Source organism: Camelus bactrianus, chromosome X (genome assembly GCF_048773025.1).
Source record: "Camelus bactrianus isolate YW-2024 breed Bactrian camel chromosome X, ASM4877302v1, whole genome shotgun sequence".
Lineage (NCBI taxonomy): Eukaryota > Metazoa > Chordata > Mammalia > Artiodactyla > Camelidae > Camelus > Camelus bactrianus.
In genome coordinates, this window is record NC_133575.1 from 54,124,733 (window position 1) to 54,145,112 (window position 20,380).

General features: G+C 46.3%; 1 long non-coding RNA gene across 3 annotated transcripts; it reads right to left on the minus strand.

The window, feature by feature from the left end:
• Positions 1-265: 265 nt before the first annotated feature.
• On the minus strand, positions 266-20,123 carry LOC141576323 (uncharacterized). 3 transcript variants are annotated; one of them, XR_012504676.1, is made up of 6 exons: positions 19,918-20,123; positions 18,281-18,531; positions 4,675-5,058; positions 2,870-3,012; positions 1,938-2,382; positions 266-1,814 (listed from the first exon to the last, which is right to left on the minus strand). It is a non-coding gene; the product is annotated as an uncharacterized LOC141576323 (long non-coding RNA). The 3 variants fall into 3 exon arrangements; XR_012504677.1 differs by having other exon boundaries at positions 266-2,382; positions 19,924-20,123; XR_012504675.1 differs by having other exon boundaries at positions 266-2,382.
• Positions 20,124-20,380: the final 257 nt, after the last annotated feature.

Genomic DNA, 20,380 nt, shown 5'->3' on the forward strand with positions numbered 1-20,380 from the left:
CTGCACCCACCCACACCTTTCTCTCCAAAATGTTCTCCAAAATCCCACCATCAGTCCCCTCCCCCTCCCCCTCCCAAACTTGACGTCCCTTCCGCTGGACATGTTTTTGTTTGGTTTGCTTTAGTTTCCTTTGTTTGTTTCACATCATTTATGGCATCCTTTATTTTTCTTTTTAGAGTTTCATGTAATAAAATATAGAATTTTCCCCTTTTAAATTGTGCAATTCAGGAGCATTAGGGGCATTCACAATGTTGTGCGACCATCACTACCATCTAGTTTCACACTATTTCTTTCCTCAAAGTGAAACCACGGATCCAGAGCGTGCACTCCCCTCCCTCCTCACCCAGCCACTGACAACCCCAAGTCCTCTTTCTCTCTGCCAGTCTTTACCTCTCCTGGGTGTTCCCTGTCAATGAAACTTTATGAAAGGTGGCTTTTTGTGCCTGCCCACATGTTTTAAGCTGGGGCTGGTGATTTTTTTTGTTTTCACTTGAAACAGCATTTTTATTATTTTAAGGGGATATCCAGGGGGATTAAAGATGTGATGTACAAAGTGAAGCCCTTTTAGTAACACTGTGCATAATCTCAGGGTAGACACTGCTGTTCCCCCTGTGACACCACAGCCTGGAGACAGAAGGAAGATGCTTAGCTCTTCCTGTGGAAAAAAAAAAAAAAATCAAAAAAATTAGCAAAAGCCCAGAAAAACTGCTTGAAAGACAAACCACAATCTGGAAAATGCATTCCTCATAACCTAAGGTTGGAGAAAGTTTCCCATCCCTGTAGTCCAAAATCCTTTCGAAACCCAGTGTTCTAAATAGAAACAGAACAGACATGGGTAGTTCCAATGAGAGGCAATGCAGGTGGCCAGTGTGTATTAGAGATGCTTGACCTCTCAGGTGAGAACACAGGCAGACGGAAACACTGCAGAGACAGCACCGGTCACCATCACACTGGCGGGTCTTTATTCAGGTGACAACCAGCCCTGGTGACAGTGTAAGCAGGCAGAGGCTCCAGCAGATCCCCTGGAGGGAAGAGCAAATGGACGCTCCTCTTCAGGAGAACAGGATGCAGGACGCATCAAAGGGCCACAGATGCATCTCTTCCCCCGAAGTTCTGATACTTACAGTTCATCTCACTAAAATCCTTACACACCTATTCAAAGATGCCTTTTAAGGGTGTTCATCACAGCACTGGTTGAAACACTCGGAATTAAAGCAACACTAATGTTGATGGAGAGGGAATGGTGTCCATTCGTTCTGGTTCATGTGGATGAATGAATGCTGTGCATTTGGAAAAGTGGGTGACTGTTCTCAACCCAATGTCAAGGGAGGCCTCAGGGTGGAAGTATGCAGACCCACTGTCTGCACCACCACATATGTGTGAAATCAACATAGATGTCAATTGATCTGAATGTGAGTGTGTGAGAGACAGTGATGGAGAGAGACATACTGAGAGACACAGAGACTGAGACATAAGCACCAAATCATTCATGACAGTCACCTCTGTGGGTGGGAATTACAAATTTCTTCTCTTTTAGGCAATATTTCAATTTTTTGTAATGTGTCTGTATTACTCTACTAATTCTAAAAGGATTAAAATCCTATGTTAATGTGACCCATTCATTACTCATCTATGGAGTAATTAAAGTACATTAATCCTAATTTTAAAAGAATTTAAAGCCTTCTCAGGACTCAGTTCCACGTCAGCTCCGTGGCAGCAGAGGTTCTCCAGGAGGTCGTTTCTGTTCTGAATCAGCATCCAATAGAAGTGAGGAAGAAGTCCCAGACTTGGACACTGAAGACTACAATAGATTACTCTTGAGAGAAATTAAGAACTACATTCACAGAGAATAATCCCATATTCATGGAGCAGAAGGCTTCATTCTACTAAGATGACAATAGTCCACGAATTCATCTAAGGATTCAAAGAATACCTACCCAAATCCCAGGTGGTGTTTTGCAGGATTTGACAATCAATCTAAAATTCACGTGTGAAATCCAGGGGCTCAGAATACATGAGTGAAACTTGAAAAAGAAGAACAAAGTTCGAGGAATGGGAAGTCAGAGGGAACCCACGGTTAATACAAAAGCACTTTAAGCTGAAGATACCTGAGATTCAATAGATGTAGAAGAAAACCTGTCATGGAAGCCAATTCTCTCCTCTCCCTTTGCCCTATTAAGTTAGGTTGATATAAAAGCCTTTAACTTTCACCATTTAACATGGTAGTTACTTTTCTGGTTGGCTCCTGCGTGTGTATAAATAAACCGTTTCTCTCGTTCATCTCCTCTTTACTTCTGTGGGCTCTTTGGGAAGGACTCTGGATGATGGAGACCTGCTCTTTTCTCACCTTCTTTAGTGACATCTTTTGTCCATGGTGAAGTGCTTTAAAAAAAGAAAAGGCTCGTTGGTTTTGGGTCAGATTTGGAACATGTATACCTTTGGAGACCCCCTGGAGGAACAAGGGGGTTCAATACTGCTGGGAGAATTTACTGGTTGTCTTGTCCAAATGCCTAACAAGACGCTATTTGCAGGGATTTTTTTTTTAAAGATTCTTACCCAAAAACAAATACCCTATCTAAACCTCTTGGATGATCAAATAGAAAGAAAAAGGAGAATCATGTCTGGCCTAAGAACTCTTCCTTAACAAAACGGAAGGACAGAATCCGATTCAGAGCAAAAATTAAAATCCATTTATATCATGAACCCTCCCACTCTTTTGTACACTGTCCTCACGTAATCTGCCAGATGGCGCCCTGGAGAAGGCCCTTTGCCCGGAACTAGTGCTCATTTTCAGAGCTCAGCCAAGCGGGAGGTTGGTCCCCAGGGCCTGAGAGGGGCTATTTGTGAAATCTTCTCTGCTGAAACCCACCAGGCTGAAGGGAACTATGTGCTCTGAGGGAGAGAGAGCACACCGAGCCTCTGTGGAGGCATCTCTGAGATCTTCCCAAAGGCACACAGCTCTAACTCTGGACACGGGAATTTTTGATTGGCATCTTAGTTGGAAATCTCCTCCTGGATAGAAAGAAGCAGATTCAAGATGTTGCAATTGGATGGGCAGGTCGGCCTCTCGAATTTGTCGATGAGGAAGACACGCAATTCTCTGCAGAAGTAGGAACACCCATCCCTGCTCTGCTGACTTCATCTACAGAGAGACAGAGACGCGGCTCTAGGGGGAATTCAACACCCACCAACCCTTCCTATCGACGTCAACGTCCCCACTTTATTCTCCTGTCAGGTCTCTGCACAAAAACTGTGACTCAGCCCCAAATATCACATACCCATCACCCTGAACCACTCTGTGTCTGTGTCCAACTCGAGCATTAAGGCCTGTGACCGTTACTGTCAAATCATGTCCCCCTTTCAGCCCGTCTCCCGCCATCATCCCAGCCCAACCTCGGTGTCTCTCTCCAGGTCAGCAGCACTCTTCCCACTGGCTTCCCATCAGCTTACCTTGCCCTGCTACCATTGCTTATTCCCCATATGTTACCCATAACGGTCTTATTAAAGTATGAATCAGATCAAGTTGTTCCGCTTTGCAAACTACTCTCGTGAATTTCCATTGTATTCAGAAGGATATCCAGAGTCCCTACCAAGGCCCTGTGTGATCCGGTCCCTCACCCTTCTCTGCAGCCTCAGTTCTCACCGTTCTGCTCCAGCCCATCTTCACCGCCCAGATGGTCCCCACCAGGACAGCTGTGTTTGTAACTCCAAGTCTCGTACTTACACTTCTCCCGGCCTGGGAGGCTTTCTTGTCTGTTACCTACGTGGCTTATTCTTCTGCTTCATTCAGGGCTTTGTTCAAATTATTTTACCCTCAGAGAGGACTTATCTGTCCACATTATTTAAAATAGCATGCACACATTTCCTATTCAATTATTTTCTCTCCTAATATGCTTTAAGTTTCTTTGTGACAAATATTAGTACCTGGCAGTACATAATGTATTTATTTGCTTACTGGTTTTTTGTCTGTCTTTCTTACTAGATCTATAATCATGGAACCACAAATAACTGTTTTAACCAGTAACTTTCAAACCACCTTTAAATGAATTCTTTTATAAGATGAGAATTTCAGAGGCTTCCACGGGTTGTTTAGGGGAAAAAAGAGGAAGGATTCAGGTTGAACTAGGTTATTAAGGACCTGGGAGTTGGTTATTTATTTTATACATAGTAGTCTGTATCTGTTAATCCCAATCTCCTAATCTAGATAAAGACTGAGCTGACTACTATTTTTAAAAGACTTTTTTTTTCTTTTTAAACTTGGGTTGTTTGAGATCTCTTTTCTTCTTTGTTCTTTTCCTTTTTTTAAAAAAGAATTTTTTTTATTATTTTTTTACATTGAGGTACTGCGAATTGAACCCAGCACGTACTCTACCCCTTGAAATGTACCATTCCCTCCAAAGACAATTATTTTTATACTTTGACAATACCATATTGAATTAAGTTTTTTGTTCCATTTTCCCTTCATAGAGTTTGTAACTGAGGGAGAGAGTCAGAGGAAGCCCTGGGCCATCCCTTCCTTCTCAGCGGGTTACTACACGGCAGAGGAGCTTGGCTGTCCCCATGCCCAGCTCACCTCTCTGCTCTGAGGGCCGACTCAGGCCACTTCTCTAAACAGAGGCGTGTTAGAAGCAGCAGAAAGCCAACTAGCGAGCAACAATGACCAAACTGACCCACCTGAATTTGGACATCATCCGCTCTGAAACGAACCTCTTAAATCTCTTCTTCCTATTAGTGGATGGTTTTCAAAAATATTCCCAAGGAGATGAATCTCACTCCATTTTTCTGGATTTCTTGGGCCTTCTATGACTTTAACTGAAGGCTTGATTTTCTGAAGAACGTCTGCAGGGAAGCCAGGCGGAACACGGGAACAGACCCTGCAGGCCACGGCTGAGGCCTCCGTTCAAAACATCCTTGTTGTGCAGAGCCTACGTTCATGGGGCCATTTTCATGACTGCTGTAAGTATTTCTCATTTAAGTGTCCCAACGAAAATGTTTCTAGATAGAAGGTGGCCTGACGCAGATGAGCAGTGGGGATTTGGGATGCAGATGGCCGACATACTGGAAGGAGAGAAGGAAAATGTTTCTTCAGGCTTCAGTTTGGAAGATTTCTGATTTTTATATGGACATTAAACTTGGTCAGGCTGAAGAACTGTTTGCTCTAAGACGGGGTGATGTACACGTATCCCTACAACTTCTAAAAAATATGTTGAAGCTGGACGTGACAGCCTAGGGGACAGACAGCTTAGAGTGACACCTACGTTCCAGGATGCCTATGATCTCGGGCTCACAAAGAGGAAAAGAATACACATATTTTGCCTGTGTAGTTCTATGTGACATTATTTTGACCCTTGCCGGATGGTGTAAGATCAGAGATCATGTAGTCTTTCTTGCATCGCAAAGATGACAATTCTTCTTGATGAGTCAGCAGACTGTTTCTGATGGTCCGGGGTCTGTGCCAGACATTAGCTGTCTAGACAAATACCACACAGCCCCCATCCTTCACGGAGATCAAAGTGTGTCGTGGAAGAGACAAATTTAAATAGGTTTTCAAAACAATGTGGCAAGAGTCACTTGGCATCATGTATACTGTATGTTCAGAGGGGCTCTTGCGCTGCCTGGGGCAGGGTTCTAGAAGGTAGGGAAGGTGTCAGAGAGGAAATGCTTTCTGCACTGACATCTGATGGATTCCAGCAAATCTCTAGACCAGGAGACTGCGTGGTGGGGACGGGATTCTCAGCAGCTTGCGTGTCTCGTGCAGAGGTCTGGTCGTGTCTAAGAGCACTTGGCACTTAGGGAAGGAAGGTCAGTGAGGCTAGAGGCTGTGAGGAACTAACGGAAGCTGAGGCTGAAAAAAGCAGCAACTAGGTGATGAGAAGGTGTAACGTTAAATCAGGGAGCGTGGACTTCCTCACATACGCAGCGGGGAATTCTTTGGGGTTTTAAGGAGGAGAGTGACACAGATTAGCCATTAAAAGTGAGCGAAGTGGATTGTTCACTCTAAAGAACAGCACTGGGGAGACTAGCAAGGGGTGTGAACTAATGCAGTGGGGAGCGAGGAGCAGACACTTAGTTGGGGGACATTAAGGAATAGAATTGTAGTACTGACGGGGGTGAGGGAGTGGAAAAGTAAAGGAAAACTCCCAGATGTATGGCACGGAAAACAGATGGGATAGTGATGCCATTGTTTGAAAAAGTAAACCTAGTTCTGAGCGAGTGTAAATTCAAACATACAGAGCTTGAGATTTTTATGGGCTAATCAAGTGGGAATGTCTACTTGTCAATTATAAGTATATTTCTGGGACTGAAATGAGATGCCCATGCTGGAAAAGATTTGACAGTTAATCAGTGGACAGAGAGCAGTTGAAGCCACGGGAATAAATGCCACCCACTGACAGTTTACCAAAGAAAAGGGAAGGAGGGCACTTCTGTTCAGAAAATATGGCAGACCAGAAACTTGAAGACCCACTCACTGCAGACACATAAAAACGTAGGACACAATGCTGCCAATCTTTTCTTGTTTTTTTACAGGCACCTTTACTGTGGTATGATTCCTGTACAGTAAAATACACACATTTCACATGTACTATTTGATGAATTTGATAAATGTCTACACCCAGAAAACCATCACCACGATCAAGATAGCTAACATTTCCATCACTCCCCAAGAGGGGCACTGTTTGAATTCCCATATTTATCCCTTCCCATCCCCTTCTCTCCCTGGTAACCATAAGTTTGTTTCTCTATGTCTGTGGGTCTGTTTCTCTTTTGTAGTTAAGTTCATTTGTGTCTTTTTTTAGATTCCACATAGAAGTGATATCATATGGCATTTTTCTCTTTTTCTGGCTTACTTCACTTAGAATGACTATCTCTACGTCCATCCATGTTGCTGCAAATGACATTATTTTGTTTTTTTTCATGGCTGAGTAGTATTCCATTGTATAAATATACTACTTCTTTATCCAGTCAGCTGTCGATGGACATTTGGGTTGTTGCCATGTCCTGGCTATTATAAATAGTGCTGCTGTGAGCATTCAGGTGCATGTGACTTTTTGAATTAGAGTTTTCTCCTGAAATATACCCGGGAGTGGGAAGGCTGGATCATGAGTTAAGTCCATTTTCACTTTTTAAAGGAACCTCCACACTGTCTTCTCTAGTGACAATGCAGCCAGTTTTGTGAAAGCAGAGCCATGCTCAGAAAGTAACGGGTATTTCTAGGGGCCAGACATGAAACACAGTGAGTGTGGCCTGTTCAAGAATCAGAGGGCAGTCTGCCAGGGCTGGAGGAGAGTGACAAGGGAAGTGTGGTACAGGTAGGATTCAGACCACGTGGGGACCTGACAGGCTGGGATAAGGAACCTGGAATTCCAGTCATCCCTTGGTAACCATGGGGCACTGGTTCCAGGACTCCCCCCAGACGTCAACATCCATGGATGCTGACACCTCTTGTATAAAATGACATAGGACTTGCATGGAAGTCATGTACATCCTCCCATGTACTTTTTTTTTGTATATACAAACTTTTTTTTTATTGAGTTATAGTCATTTTACAATGTTGCATCAAATTCCAGCATACAGCACAAGTTTTCAGTTATACATGAATATATACATATCTTCGTTGTCAAATTCTCTTTTGCTGTGTCCTCCTGTGTACTTTAAATTATCTCTAGATTACTCATGGTATCTAATACAATGTGAATGCTATGTAAGTAGTTGCCAGTGTATGGCAAATTCAAGTGTTGCTTTTTGAAACTTTCTGTTTTTTCCCGAATATTTTCAATCCACAGTTAGTTGAATCTGCTGGATAGGGAGCCCCTAGATACGGAGAACTCCCAAGCTCCTCCTTCCCACCTCCTAAATTTCCACTGCAAGCACTGAAGGGGTCCAAACATAGAAGAGTGCCATCTACCTGCTGGAAACGCTGAGGAATTCCTTCAGGGTATGTAGCGCAGGAGAGAAGGTATAGGGCCAACTAGTGGGAAAGGATGGCCTGCCTGGAGAGGAAGGAGGAAGGACCGCAGTGGAAGCCAGCTAGTACCCTTACTGGAGCTAGCTGATAGCAGTGAGGGACACCGAGGAACTGGGGACACGTCACGTGGGGGGCGATCCTGGCCGCCATGTGCAGGGGTCACATGGCTGGGACCCAGTTTGCAAGATCAAAATAACAAGGAGGGAGAGGGGCTGGCTCAGCCCCGGGATCCTGACAACGGCCACAGCGCCGTGACCCCAGCTAATGCGGCTCCCCTAGTAAGCCAGAAAAACGAAACTCTGAGCCAAGATATTGCAGATTTCACCACAGCCACACAGATAACTAGGTCTCTAAGCTGACAAAATGTAACCACCAGAAACAGGAATCTTTCCTTTTCTCTTCCTTTGGACCTTTGGACAAGGAGCCACACATCTCTGATGGGAACCACCTTTAATCAGATAGAGAGCTCACTTTTTCAGGAATAATCATGGAGAAAAAGAGTGGGGTGATGGTTTAAAGCGGAAGTCAAAGTGGAAGCCCATCTGAGAAATGGTAAAAACATGCTTCTCAATGAATTCGAGTTATGGCGAAAAGAAGAAGGAAGGTTAAGGAAATCTCTATTAATATCCATTCAACATACAAGACTAGCCAGCCATAAAAAGACCATCTTAAATTAAGTTTTTTTTTTTTTTTTTTTTTTGGTGAAGAAAACAATGCCTTATTTTAAAACAAGGCTTGGGCCATCAACAACACGCTGAGAGTTGATGAGAAAATAAATCTGCATATAGATATGTAAGTGTTCCAAGTCCACAGCTCGAAAAAAATTAGTCAATCATGTGTCCAGCTGATTGGGAAATCCCGACAAGTAAATAACTCAAAAGTGGTAAAGACATGGGATTAAACAGTGGTAGTGAGCAATGAAATCCAAGATGTTTATACCTATATTTTCTTTGTTAATGTAACAAACTTAAAGCAACTGTCTAAACAGTAGTAACTGGAGCACACAAACACACACACACACACACACACACACACAAACACACACACAATTTGCATCAGCAGAGAGGTAAAATATGCTAAGTTTATCATTATTGAGGAACAGGATCTAATAGATTATTTCATTTTTGAGACTCTTATAGGATTACTGGTCCAATTGCATATAAAGTTATGAACTTAGAGATGATTTATAAAAATTTAGAGAGAATTTTCATTAAGAGGCAATAGAGCTTCCAAATCACTGAAGAGAAAATTAACAATAAAAAAATTAATCAATCCAGGTAATATGGAGTAACGGAGACCATATTTACCACCCTAAAATAGACCAAAAAATGCATAAAATATATGAAGCAATGATTTTTAGGACACGTGAAAACGATCATTCACTAGGACCTTGTCCTGCCACCTCTATACCAAGGCTGCTAGGCCCCCTACTGCCATCACCAAGGATTTCCACCAGGAGGCGACATATCCTTCATCTTCTCCTACTGCAGAGCCAGTCCTGAGCAGTCCTTTTCCAGGTTTTGGCAGGCAGCTCCCAGAAGTGCTCTCGTGGGACTTTGCCCCTTTTAGCCACCAGCAAAGGGATCAAGGATGAGCAGTGAGCCTCCTTCCTCATCCAAGACCTAGGAAACTATCTGAATTCTGAGCAGCCCTTCACTCTTGTCTGCTGTCTGGTACTCTCCGCCCGGCTTCCCGAGTCCCCGGCTTGGGCAGCCTGCACGCTGGCCACAGCCCATCAGAATCCGTTCCCCTGCCAAGAGGCCACACGTAATCGTGAGCAGGGCTCCAGGCCTCTGGAGCAGCGTGGCTTGGACTGCGTCCTGGTCCTGGGCTCGTGAGCTTCATGCCCTAGTTTGTTGAGTCAGTTAACATCTCTAAGCTATAGTTTCCTCATCAGTAAAATGAAGACATAATCAATATGGAAAAAAATCAGAATCTGAGGGGGACTAAATTTCTGGTGATTGAAGATTATTTTAATTTTGAATTATACAGCGAAGGACATACAATTTTTACTACTCCATAATTCTAAAGGACAGCTTCTACTATTAAAACTAATGCATGCATGTACACACAAACACACGTGCAGACACACTGGCTCTGCTCCACATACATCCCCATGCGCACACACACATGGAGTCATGAACCACACACACACATACCATACAAACAACCACACACGTCCTCAGGCGCACACATACACATAACATACAGAACCACATACATCCCCAGGCGCGCGTGCGCGCACAAACACACACACAGTCACAGTCATGTACCACAGACGTCCCCAGGTGCGTGCGCACGCACACACACGTCATACACACTTCGGCGTTATTCTAAATCAATTTACAATTGAGGGTCACAGTGTCCATTGTTTTATCCACTCAGAAGATCCTGACTTTGGAGCGTGAAGCAGGAGCCCCTCCTCTCTGGAGATGGTCTTTACCTCTTACAGTCTCAGTAGAGCCAACATAAATGCTCTGGACCTTTGGAAGTGCAGGGCCAGAGCATACCTGGGAGCTCACATCCTATACATGTAAACATGTTAAGTGCAGTAGGTTCTAAACTCCTGCCTTTACAAATATACATTCATTATAAGGGGGAAGGCCAGGTTCAAATTTAGAATTCCCAGACACAGGGGAGTCCAGCAAAGAAAGTGAGCGTGTGGGGAGGGCTGATTCCCAGTCTCTGATCACTAGCCTGACCCTTTTCTTCCCAATGCTGGGTCCATCCATTGCCACAAGGCGCCTTGGATGTGCATAGGGGGACACTCAGACCTCACGTCCGGGCTCTGCTCATACCCTCCATGCAAACAGCTGCCCTTTGGCCTCTCTGTGAGTCCTAGGAATCTGAACTCCGGGGAGAGCCGGTGCAGGCACTAGAAATGGGTCAGGGGCTGCTGAGGCAGGGCATTTGGGGTCCTGGCTTTCTAGAGCACGGGATGGAGCCAATGACCGTGTTCCCTTGGCCCTGCTGACTCCACCCCATGGAGGGCGTGGCCAGAGGAAGTGTCAGGGCCAGAGGGACCCTCTGTAGTGCAGGACCCAGGGCAGTGGGGCCCCTTGCTGAGGTCTAAGGGCAGAAGCCCTAAGGAAAGGTCTGAGGAGGCTGTAAGGTATCTTCATACCCATTAATTAAAAAATATAAAAGCTTACCACAGGCGTGGGTGGAAAGGGTTTTGTTAGAACAAGGGAAGGCACTTGCCAAGGTCTGGCCATAGAGGGCTGGTGGGTTTGCCAGGTTGATGAGGAACCAAGAGGCCGTTAGTCTCCCCTGGGTCTAAACACCTCCTGAATTCCTTCGGGTGAGACACGGAACCCTCTTAAGTTGTTAAAATCTTCATGGAGAGCCATTCAACTCTCTCCTCATTCTTGGCTACGAAAGCACGATAAACACAGGCCAGAAACTCATCAGCCTGTTGGTTGGTTCACTATCCTTCTGGCGCCCCCTCTTGTAGGAGCCTTTATCACATCACCCAGGGCTGATCCGGCTCAGGATTATAGCTAATTTTCCACAGGTGGCATCACTTGTTGGTGACACGAAGGAGGCATGTTAGCCACCTCCCAAACACTGAGTCTCCTCCTGGAAGGAGCCTGCACACCCCCAGTCCGGCCTCTGCACCACGATGCTCCTTAGTGCCACTCCCGTCTTGCTGCCCTGGCCTCTAGCTCTGGCCAGAACTTCGCTGGATTGTTGATAAATGTCACCCATGCACCTCGTCTAAGCTTGGGGTCCAGATGTGACCATGGTCCTTATTTTCTTCCCATCGATGGATTGTTTGATCTTTGTGTAATCGTGTCTGCAGGAAGGCCAGTACCGCTCTCTTGAGTCCTCCCCGAGCCGCCTCTGTCTATAACTGTCCTGGCGCCCCAGGGGATCGGGTCTGAAGCCTGGCACTCAGACACGATGACAGCTGGAGAGACAGGAATCCACTCCTGCTGTGGCTTCTGCTGAGGCTCGATGTGGCCATAAAAACGGATCCCGCAGGCCGTGAAGTCACTTGACTCGCTGCAGGGATGCTCCCACACTGCCCCTTTCCCCCCAGAGACCGAGGGCTTTCTGCTTGTTCCTGAAGGCCCCACCCCCGTGGGGGCACTGGGTTCAGTGGAGCATCCAGCCTGCTTCCCCGCCAGCCCTTAGGGCCTTATTGGGGCCTGGAACATCAACTACCCTCCGCTTAGGGGCCCGTTTGTCTTTTCCAGCCAACAGACCTAGGTCATAAGCACTTTAACTCACCTGAGGGTGTTTTCCTCACTTCAGGGGCAGTGAGGACGGGGCTTCTTCACACTCCAAGTGCCCCAGCTCTGGGTGCAGACAGCCTGGCTCTCCCCTCAGTCCTGCAGGTCCCGGCCACACCTGCTGCTGGTCACTGAGTCTGTGCTGTGTTCTCTTCCAGGACAAGAGGTGCCCTCTGCCCCCCGCCCCACCCCCACCAGCGGTGGCAGAGGCGGCCGACAGGCAGGTGAGCTGGGGCCTGAGACCGTGCCCACAAATCAGCGCCCCAGACGCCGCTGGTGACTAGAGGGACCACGGGGCAGAAAGCAGTATGTGATGGGAGGAGGAGGAAGGTTCAAGATAAGGAGATGAAAGGGAGAATGGATAGCACTGTGAGGACCTTGACCATGAAAAGGAAGAGAAAAGACAGTGACAGCTGGAGCGGTGTTGGCGTTAAAAGCTGCGGGCTTTTTTATTTAATTGTATTAATTACCATTACATATACTGACATATTTTTATTTGATTAAAGATTATGTGCCATGTCATATAACAGGATATATTACGTTATTATTTATTAAATAATACATAATAGTAGATACACTAGCATATTATGTTATTTATTTATTATCAGATAGTATATAATACATATGTAGGTATTTATATACATAATATATAATTCATGCATCTATATAATATATAACACATAACAATGTAGGATTATGATTAATATATTTTATAACAAGATTACATAACAATAATGATGTAATATTACCCATTGTAGGTCTTGGTTCATGACACATTCTCACCTTAGGTGCCTGTCAGAGGTATTTATGTATTAAAATTATTATTACAAGAAACAGTTGTGAACCTATCACCCAGCCTCAGAACAGGACTATTGACAGTGACATACTTTGTCCTATCCTGCCCTTGGCCTCTTCTCACAGGAAGTACCCAGCATCCTGAATCCTGGCTTACCCTTGCCTTGTGTTACTTTCACACACACATCATTTAAGACCAGTTAAAACAAATGAACTGCAGGTACATGCACCGAAATGGATGAATCATACACTCTATGTTATATTGAAAAAGTAAGCCCTAGAAGGTGGCCTATAGTGTGCTATGCTTTTAACTGTGTATATATATGTCAAGTAAACTCACTAAATTAAGAACAATTACAGCTAGAGTCCAGGTGGGAGAGGGACAGATAAAAGGCGAGGTGAGCAGATTTGCTGCAGGTGAGCAAGTTCCTTTCCAGTAACATGTCATTCTCTCTGAAGCAGGAAGCAAGGCCATCTGCTGGGAGTCAGGGAAGAGACAGAGGGAAGGTTAGAGGTGTGCAGAGAGCAGAGGATGTTGACACCACTGAGTGATAAGTGGGGAAATGTGCTCACTAGAGAAATCCTGGAGGATTGCCTGCCTGTGGCAACATGGTGGGCATTGATTTGTAGTCTTAGAAATCTGTGCTGGGAGAGCCTGCTGCCTGCAGGCTCAGAAGAAATAGAGCTCGGTGAACCGAGATGGAAGTCGGCCTGGTGAGGAACAGAAAAGATCAAGGGTCAAGGGGGTTTTGTTTGTCATAAAGAGATTGCTGACTGTGGATGCAGAGCTGGAAGGTGGGGAAGTGGAAATTAGAGGAACGTGGACAGGCAGGAAAGCAGAGGAGTCAGCGCTTGATGCCCCAGTGATGGTGAAGGAGGGCCAGGGAGGTTGGTGGAGAAGCAGCTGGATGGCTAGAGGTGGGCACTTAAAGGAGAGAGGCTGGACCTGGGGTGGAGACACGCCTGCGTATGAGCCCGGGGTAGGGTGAATGGGGGCTGGCTGGCTCAGGCTCACGGAGAAGAAGACCCTACAATGACCACACTGGGTGGTGGAGGGAGAATGAACTTTGACGTCTCGATGGTAGGAGGTGAGGCAATACAGAGCTGGTGGTCCAGATGCTCCTGACTAAGGCAAATGAGCAGGGAGTCCAGGGTGGCAGGCACTGCTAGGAATGGATCTGGATTTTCCAGGTGCTCCCAAGAGAGGAGGAGCAATCATCTGAAGGGGGAAAGTGAGCACAAGGAGGCCAACCCAAGCTCCTGATCAAACGAGGGGTGTGAGGGGGCAAAGTGTCAACTCCAGAGATGGTTGCCCAGGAAGCAGGGACCACGGGTGAAGTGAGGGGACACTCAGAGAAGAGAGGGAGAAGAGTCTTCTGGGTGTAGGGGGAAGAGAGTCCCCAGGACAAAGGAGCACAGAGGCACATTGATGAGGATGGACTGGCTCTATGATGACACTGCGAGGATGGCTGGATCTTTGTCCTGAGGTGAGGGCTTAGGTTAGGGGCCTACTGGCCTCATGAGGACTCCCCTCTCAGCAGCCAGGACAGACTCTCCCGCTCCTGAGAGCTGTGAGGCCACCACTGTTCCCGGAGGGGCTCTGTCTCCATCTTCTATCAGATTTTCCTGCCCAGCCCCAGACCGACAGTGAGGGAGCCTGGGCCTCAGAGCTGTTTGCCGTGGAGGGACACAGGCTCCTTGGAGAAGCAGGCTGATCTTACTTTTCTCCGTAACCCAGGGCCTAGCAAAGCGCCAGCCTATGGGTGGGCCATGCAGAGGCTCGGATACTTACTAAATTAACTCAAAGCAGTAGAATAGCAGAGCTGGAGGAAGTGACCACTGAGCACACAGAGTTCACTGCCCACACCCCCATTCTACAGATGAGGAAACAGAGACCAAGTGGTGAAGCAGCCTTGGCCAAGGTCACGCTGCTCCTTAATGCTGGCCTGTGTCGGGCATCCCAAGTGATGAGCTGCAGTGAAGGGCCTGAGAGGGGGCTCTGGGGCCAGACAGCTTGGTTTCAGGTCCCAGCTCTGCCATTTACTAGCTGTGTGATTAATGAGTGTCCTTCCTGTAAAGTGTCATCTCATTGGTTTGTCGTGAACACAGAGTTCCTGGAACAGCAGGACAGAGTTCTGTAAGGGTTTGCTGTTGCTTTGGTTACTATTATTATCACCAAGTGAACCCTGAAATGAAGTACAAAGACGGCAAGAATTTTTATTTTAAAGGATTTTAAAATCCGATGATGAATGTTTGATTTAATCTATTCAAGTTTGCATTTGACCCCTATTAACAACTACACAATGGGTGACTTTTGAGGAAATGTTGCTTCATGTCTTTAATTCTCACTAATGACACAGGCTATTCAACAGGAAGCAGTTTCTTTTCCAGGAAGAGGGACAAAAAGTTAACAATATCTCGGTACCTCTAGGTTCCCAGTGAGTTGGTTGTGACCTGTCAACCCAACTTTGGGGAAGTGCCCGCTCCTCCTGGTCTCGCTGCACTGCCCCGTGGCCTCCAGGGGGAGCTGTACCCCCACACGAATCCAGTCTCTTGGTTCATATCTTTGCTTCAGATCCCTCAAGGACTGCCCATGCCCCAGGGCCCTATCTGCCCCGCCAGCCTCGTCTGCTGGACTCCAGGACACCATCCTGGGTCTCAACCATCCTCTGTTCCTATGACCGCCCCACTAATCTTCACTTTGTCCTTCAAGTGTGGGCTCCTGTGGCTCGCCACCTAGCAGGGGTCTCCCCGTCCTCCACCTGGGGTAACTGCATCATCCTGCATGGTGCCTAGCGAACCCGTGTGGAGGCAGGAAGAATACAGAACAACAGGTGCTCAGAGGGGCTGCCTTTCCCACTGCAGGGGCCCTGGAGAGCTTTCTCCCGGCTGGTTATTCACAGGCGCTGAAGCTGTGGAATCTCGATCTCACCAATTTAAAGGACATCATCACTAATTACAAAAGCAATCATTTTTTCAGTAGCAAAAGGAGAAAAGACTTTGTGCCCCACAATTCCATCTTTCTCCCTCCACATTCAGAGGTGATTCTCACTCTCTGGGAAAGGGTAGAAAGCAACACACAGAATATTATTTTTCAATTTTTTTCCCACTCTGAAGATTGCTTTCCCAGAACTGATGAAGGCTAGGATGGTTTGGCTTCCCTGGACTGAGGATTCAGAGGCGCATGGGGGAGGGGTGTGGGGAGATAATTCAGCATTATTGAACCAAACAGAGACATTAAAAGGCTCTACTCTAAACAGAAAGGAAGCAGGATGCTATAGAAATGTGAAAACCATAGTTGGAAATGCAATAACGAGTTACAAGAGAATAAACATGAAGATATAAAAAAGAAAAAGTACATCAAAATACAGAAAGTTGGGAATGGGAGACGGTAGCAAGAAAAGATAGATTTTTTCTCTTTTTTTTCTCATTATTTTTAGGATGTGTTGGAGACTATGTGATTATCAGTCTAAAGGAAATAGATATAGTAATGAGTTGATATACTTGAAAAATAAGGTAACCACAAATCAAAAGCATACAATACAGTCGCAAAAAAAAAAACAACAACAAGAAACAAACTCAAAATGGCTTAAAGACTTAAACATTAGACAAGACGCTATAAACCTCTCAGAAGAAAACATAGGCAAAACATTATTTGACATACATCTCAGCAATGTTTTCCTAGGGAAATCCACCCAAGCAACAGAAATAAAAGCCAAAATAAACAAATGGGACCTAATTAAACCTATCAGCTTTTTCACAGCAATAGAAACAACAAGCAAAACAAAAAGACAACCTATGGAATGGGAGAAAATATTTGCAAAAGATGAGACTGAACATGGCTTAACTTCTACACTATATAAATAGTTCATACAACTTAATAAGAAAAAAAAAATCCAAAAATGGGCAGAACAACTAAACAAGCAATTCTCCAATGAAGATATACAAATGGACAATAGGCATATGATATAAAGGCTCAATATTGCTAATTATCAGAGAAATGCAAATCAAAACTACAATAAGTTATCATCTCACACTAGTTAGAATGGCACCATTCAAAAATCCACAAACCATAAATGCTGGAGAGGCTGTGGAGAAAAGGGAACCCTTCTACATTTTTGGTAGGAATGTAGTTTGGTGCAGCCACTATGGAAAACAGTATGGAGATTCCTCAAAAGACTGAAAAAAGACTTATCATTTGATCCAGCAATCCCACTCCTGGGCATATATCCAGAGGGAACCTTAATTCCAAAAGATACCTGCACCCCAATGTTCACAGAAGCATTGTTTAAAATGGCCAAGACATAGAAGCAACCTAAACGCCCACTGACAGATGACTGGATAAAGATGTAGTATTTAGATATAAAAGAATATTACTCAGTCATAACAAAGAAGGAAATAATGCCATTTACAGCAACATGGATGGACCTGGAGATTATCACACTAAAGTGAAATAACTCAGACAGATAAAGACAAGTATCATATGACATCACTTACATGTGGAATTTTTAAAAATGATACAAATGAACTTATTTACAAAACAAAACAGACTCACAGACTTAGAAAACAAACAGGAGTTTGGGATAAACAATTACAAACTACTATATGTAAAACAGACAAACAACAAGGATTCACTTTAGAACACAGGGGAAAATATTCAGTATCTTGCAACCTATAATGGAAAAGAACCTGAAAAAAATAGACTATGTATATGTACAACTGAATCACTATGCTGTATACTTGAAACTAACAAAACAGCTGTATGTCTGAACCTAACAAAACACTGTAAATCAAACACATTTCAATGAAAAAAAAAAGATAAGCTCTAAATACCTTTATTCAAAGAAAATCTTCAACTCTTACCTCTTACAAAAAGTAAAATGGGAAGCTTGAGCAGGACCAAATTATACTGAATGAGAGGTTACATACCTTCTCCAGCACTTGGCCCATGCTACACACACATCGTGTTTTCCTTCAGGTAAGAATGGCCCTTACTGCCCAGGGAGCGAGTCCTGCTGGGACAATGCCTCTGTGGCAGTGGCCTCCTTGTCACCGCTCCATCTCACCAGGAGGCCAGGGTTTTCAGAGAGGAGGGAACACAGAGCTCATACACTTCAGATCTATTTCCTGAGAAAAACTATGGAAAGACCAAATTCACCTGCAGTGCGGGAAACATGAGCAGGGCCCCTAAGCAGACTGACAAGCCCGAAGCAAGACGGCCCGATGTTCACATCGGAACCAGAACAACAACCGTCTGGCCCCAGTTAAACGATCACCATCTCACCTGCAATGAACTGTTCGTACTCAGTGTCAGGGATGTTTCTGCTGAGACTTGAGAGATCAAAAAAGTCAGACCAGGGAATCCGGACCTGGTGGATGTCCAGGCTCTGCCAATGGTAGAGGCGGCCCCAAGGGGGTAGCACCAGCACCGACTCCTCCATTTTCAGCAGGGTCTTCAGGAGGAAGGCGATGTGGATACAGTCGCCCCTACGGAGGCTGAAGACCTCTGGAGGGTTGACGTCACACAGAAGGTACCTGGCACGGAGCAAAGGAGAGCGGGTTTTCAGGGCCAGGCCTCTGCACAGGAATCCCGGCTTAGATAGAACAGATACAACGGGAATCCCTGCACAGCACATGGCCTAGACTCAAGACACGTTCAGCAGCTTCTGGTTTGTATAGTGGAGGCACTACCCACCCATCTCCACGTGGCCAATTACTTCGAGTCCGGGAGCACGTGCAGAAGACATCTTGGCATCTGTCTAACAACACTAAGCACCTGACTAGTACCTGAGCACCCGTTCTCAAGGGGCTCTCAAGCTTCTTGGTCTACAGACCCCTGTACACTCTTAATTACTGAGGACTCCAAAAGGCTGCTGTTTATGTGGGTTAAATCTATCAATAGTACCTGTGTTAGAAGTTAAATAAGAACTTTAAAAAATGCTTATGAGTTCACTTAAAAATAATAACAACCTACTACATGTTACCATTAATACTCTTAAGCAAAAAATAAGTATATTTTTCTAAACAAAACTCATTAATGAGAAGAATAGCACTGATTTTAATTTCTGCAAATCTCTTTTGGACTGGTGAGAGCTGAATTCTATCTGCCTCTACATTCCCTGTTTTGTGATATCACAGACCAGGTTTTCCCTGGAAAACCCCACAGGAAACTCGGGAGTGCAAGAGTGTGCAAAAGGCAGGTGACATACCAGCGTTTCTACGAAAATAGTCTTGCATCTCAGGGTCCTCGGACACACTTTGATAACTGCTGCCCTACCCTAGGCGAGACTCTCCTACACAAGAGCCAGGCAAGGGTCCTGGCTTCTTTAATGAGTTACCGCAGCCACACCCCTTCCTTCTCTGTGTTAATGTTTCCCACAACCTCCATTACTGCAGATGAGGATGTAATCCTCAACTGGGGCCTCTAATCCCAGAAGACTGCCAACCTTGAGAGGGAGGGCCCATCTACCATCCCTACACCCCGCACAGTCTATTTTGAGTCAAGCCCTAGATAACTGCTAATCGGCACTGACCCTTGTCTTATTCCTGAGGTTTATCGAAGGAGCCAACATCTGGATGGAACTGAAATTTCCCTGCAGATAAACAAGGCTGATAAACCACCCCATTCCAACATCTGATTCTGGGGCTCTTCAAAACCCAGATAAGGCCCCGCTTCATAAAAGACGGGTCCTCCGCCTGCCCTTCCCGGGGGGTTCTGGGAGGCCGCGGCCACGCAGGGCTACCCGGACTCGCGGTCCCAGCCCCAGTGCCCGAGGGGGAGGAAAGCCCGAGGCTGTGCCCCCGCCCTGTCCCCACCGCCCCAACCCGCTCCCCGGCACCACAGCCCCTCCCCAGCCGCCACACCAACCCGGATCCCACCCCGGTCCATGTCCACTGGCCCCGCCAACGGCGCGGTCGTACGTTTACCGTCTGTGGGACGCCGCCCCAGACAGGATGTCGGCCGCCGACCGACCAGGCCAGAACTAGTCGCCCGGCCGAGCAAGCCGCCATCCCCAGCGGCAAGCACCGCCATGGTCCCGGGCAGCTGCACACTTCCGGAACCCGCTGCCCGCCCCAGAAGCGCACGCCGGCCCGCGCGGAGCGCGGAGCCTGTAGCCATGGCAACGCCACGGGGCCCTCCCCTAGCGCTTGCGTCTGCGTCCTCCAGAGGCTAGACGTGCGAGGGCAGAATTGCGGAGCCAATGGGAGCCAGGGCGCTGCCAGGACGGGGGCTGGGGGGAGGCTTATGGGACAGCTGGGCGGGGCCGCGGTGGGCGGGGTCGCGAGGACGTCCTCACCTGCAGGTGCGCCGGCCGGAGGCTGGGGCCGTGCTGCCACCAGTGGGCGGGGCAGCGGGGCAGCGGGGCAGCGGGGCAGCGGGGCA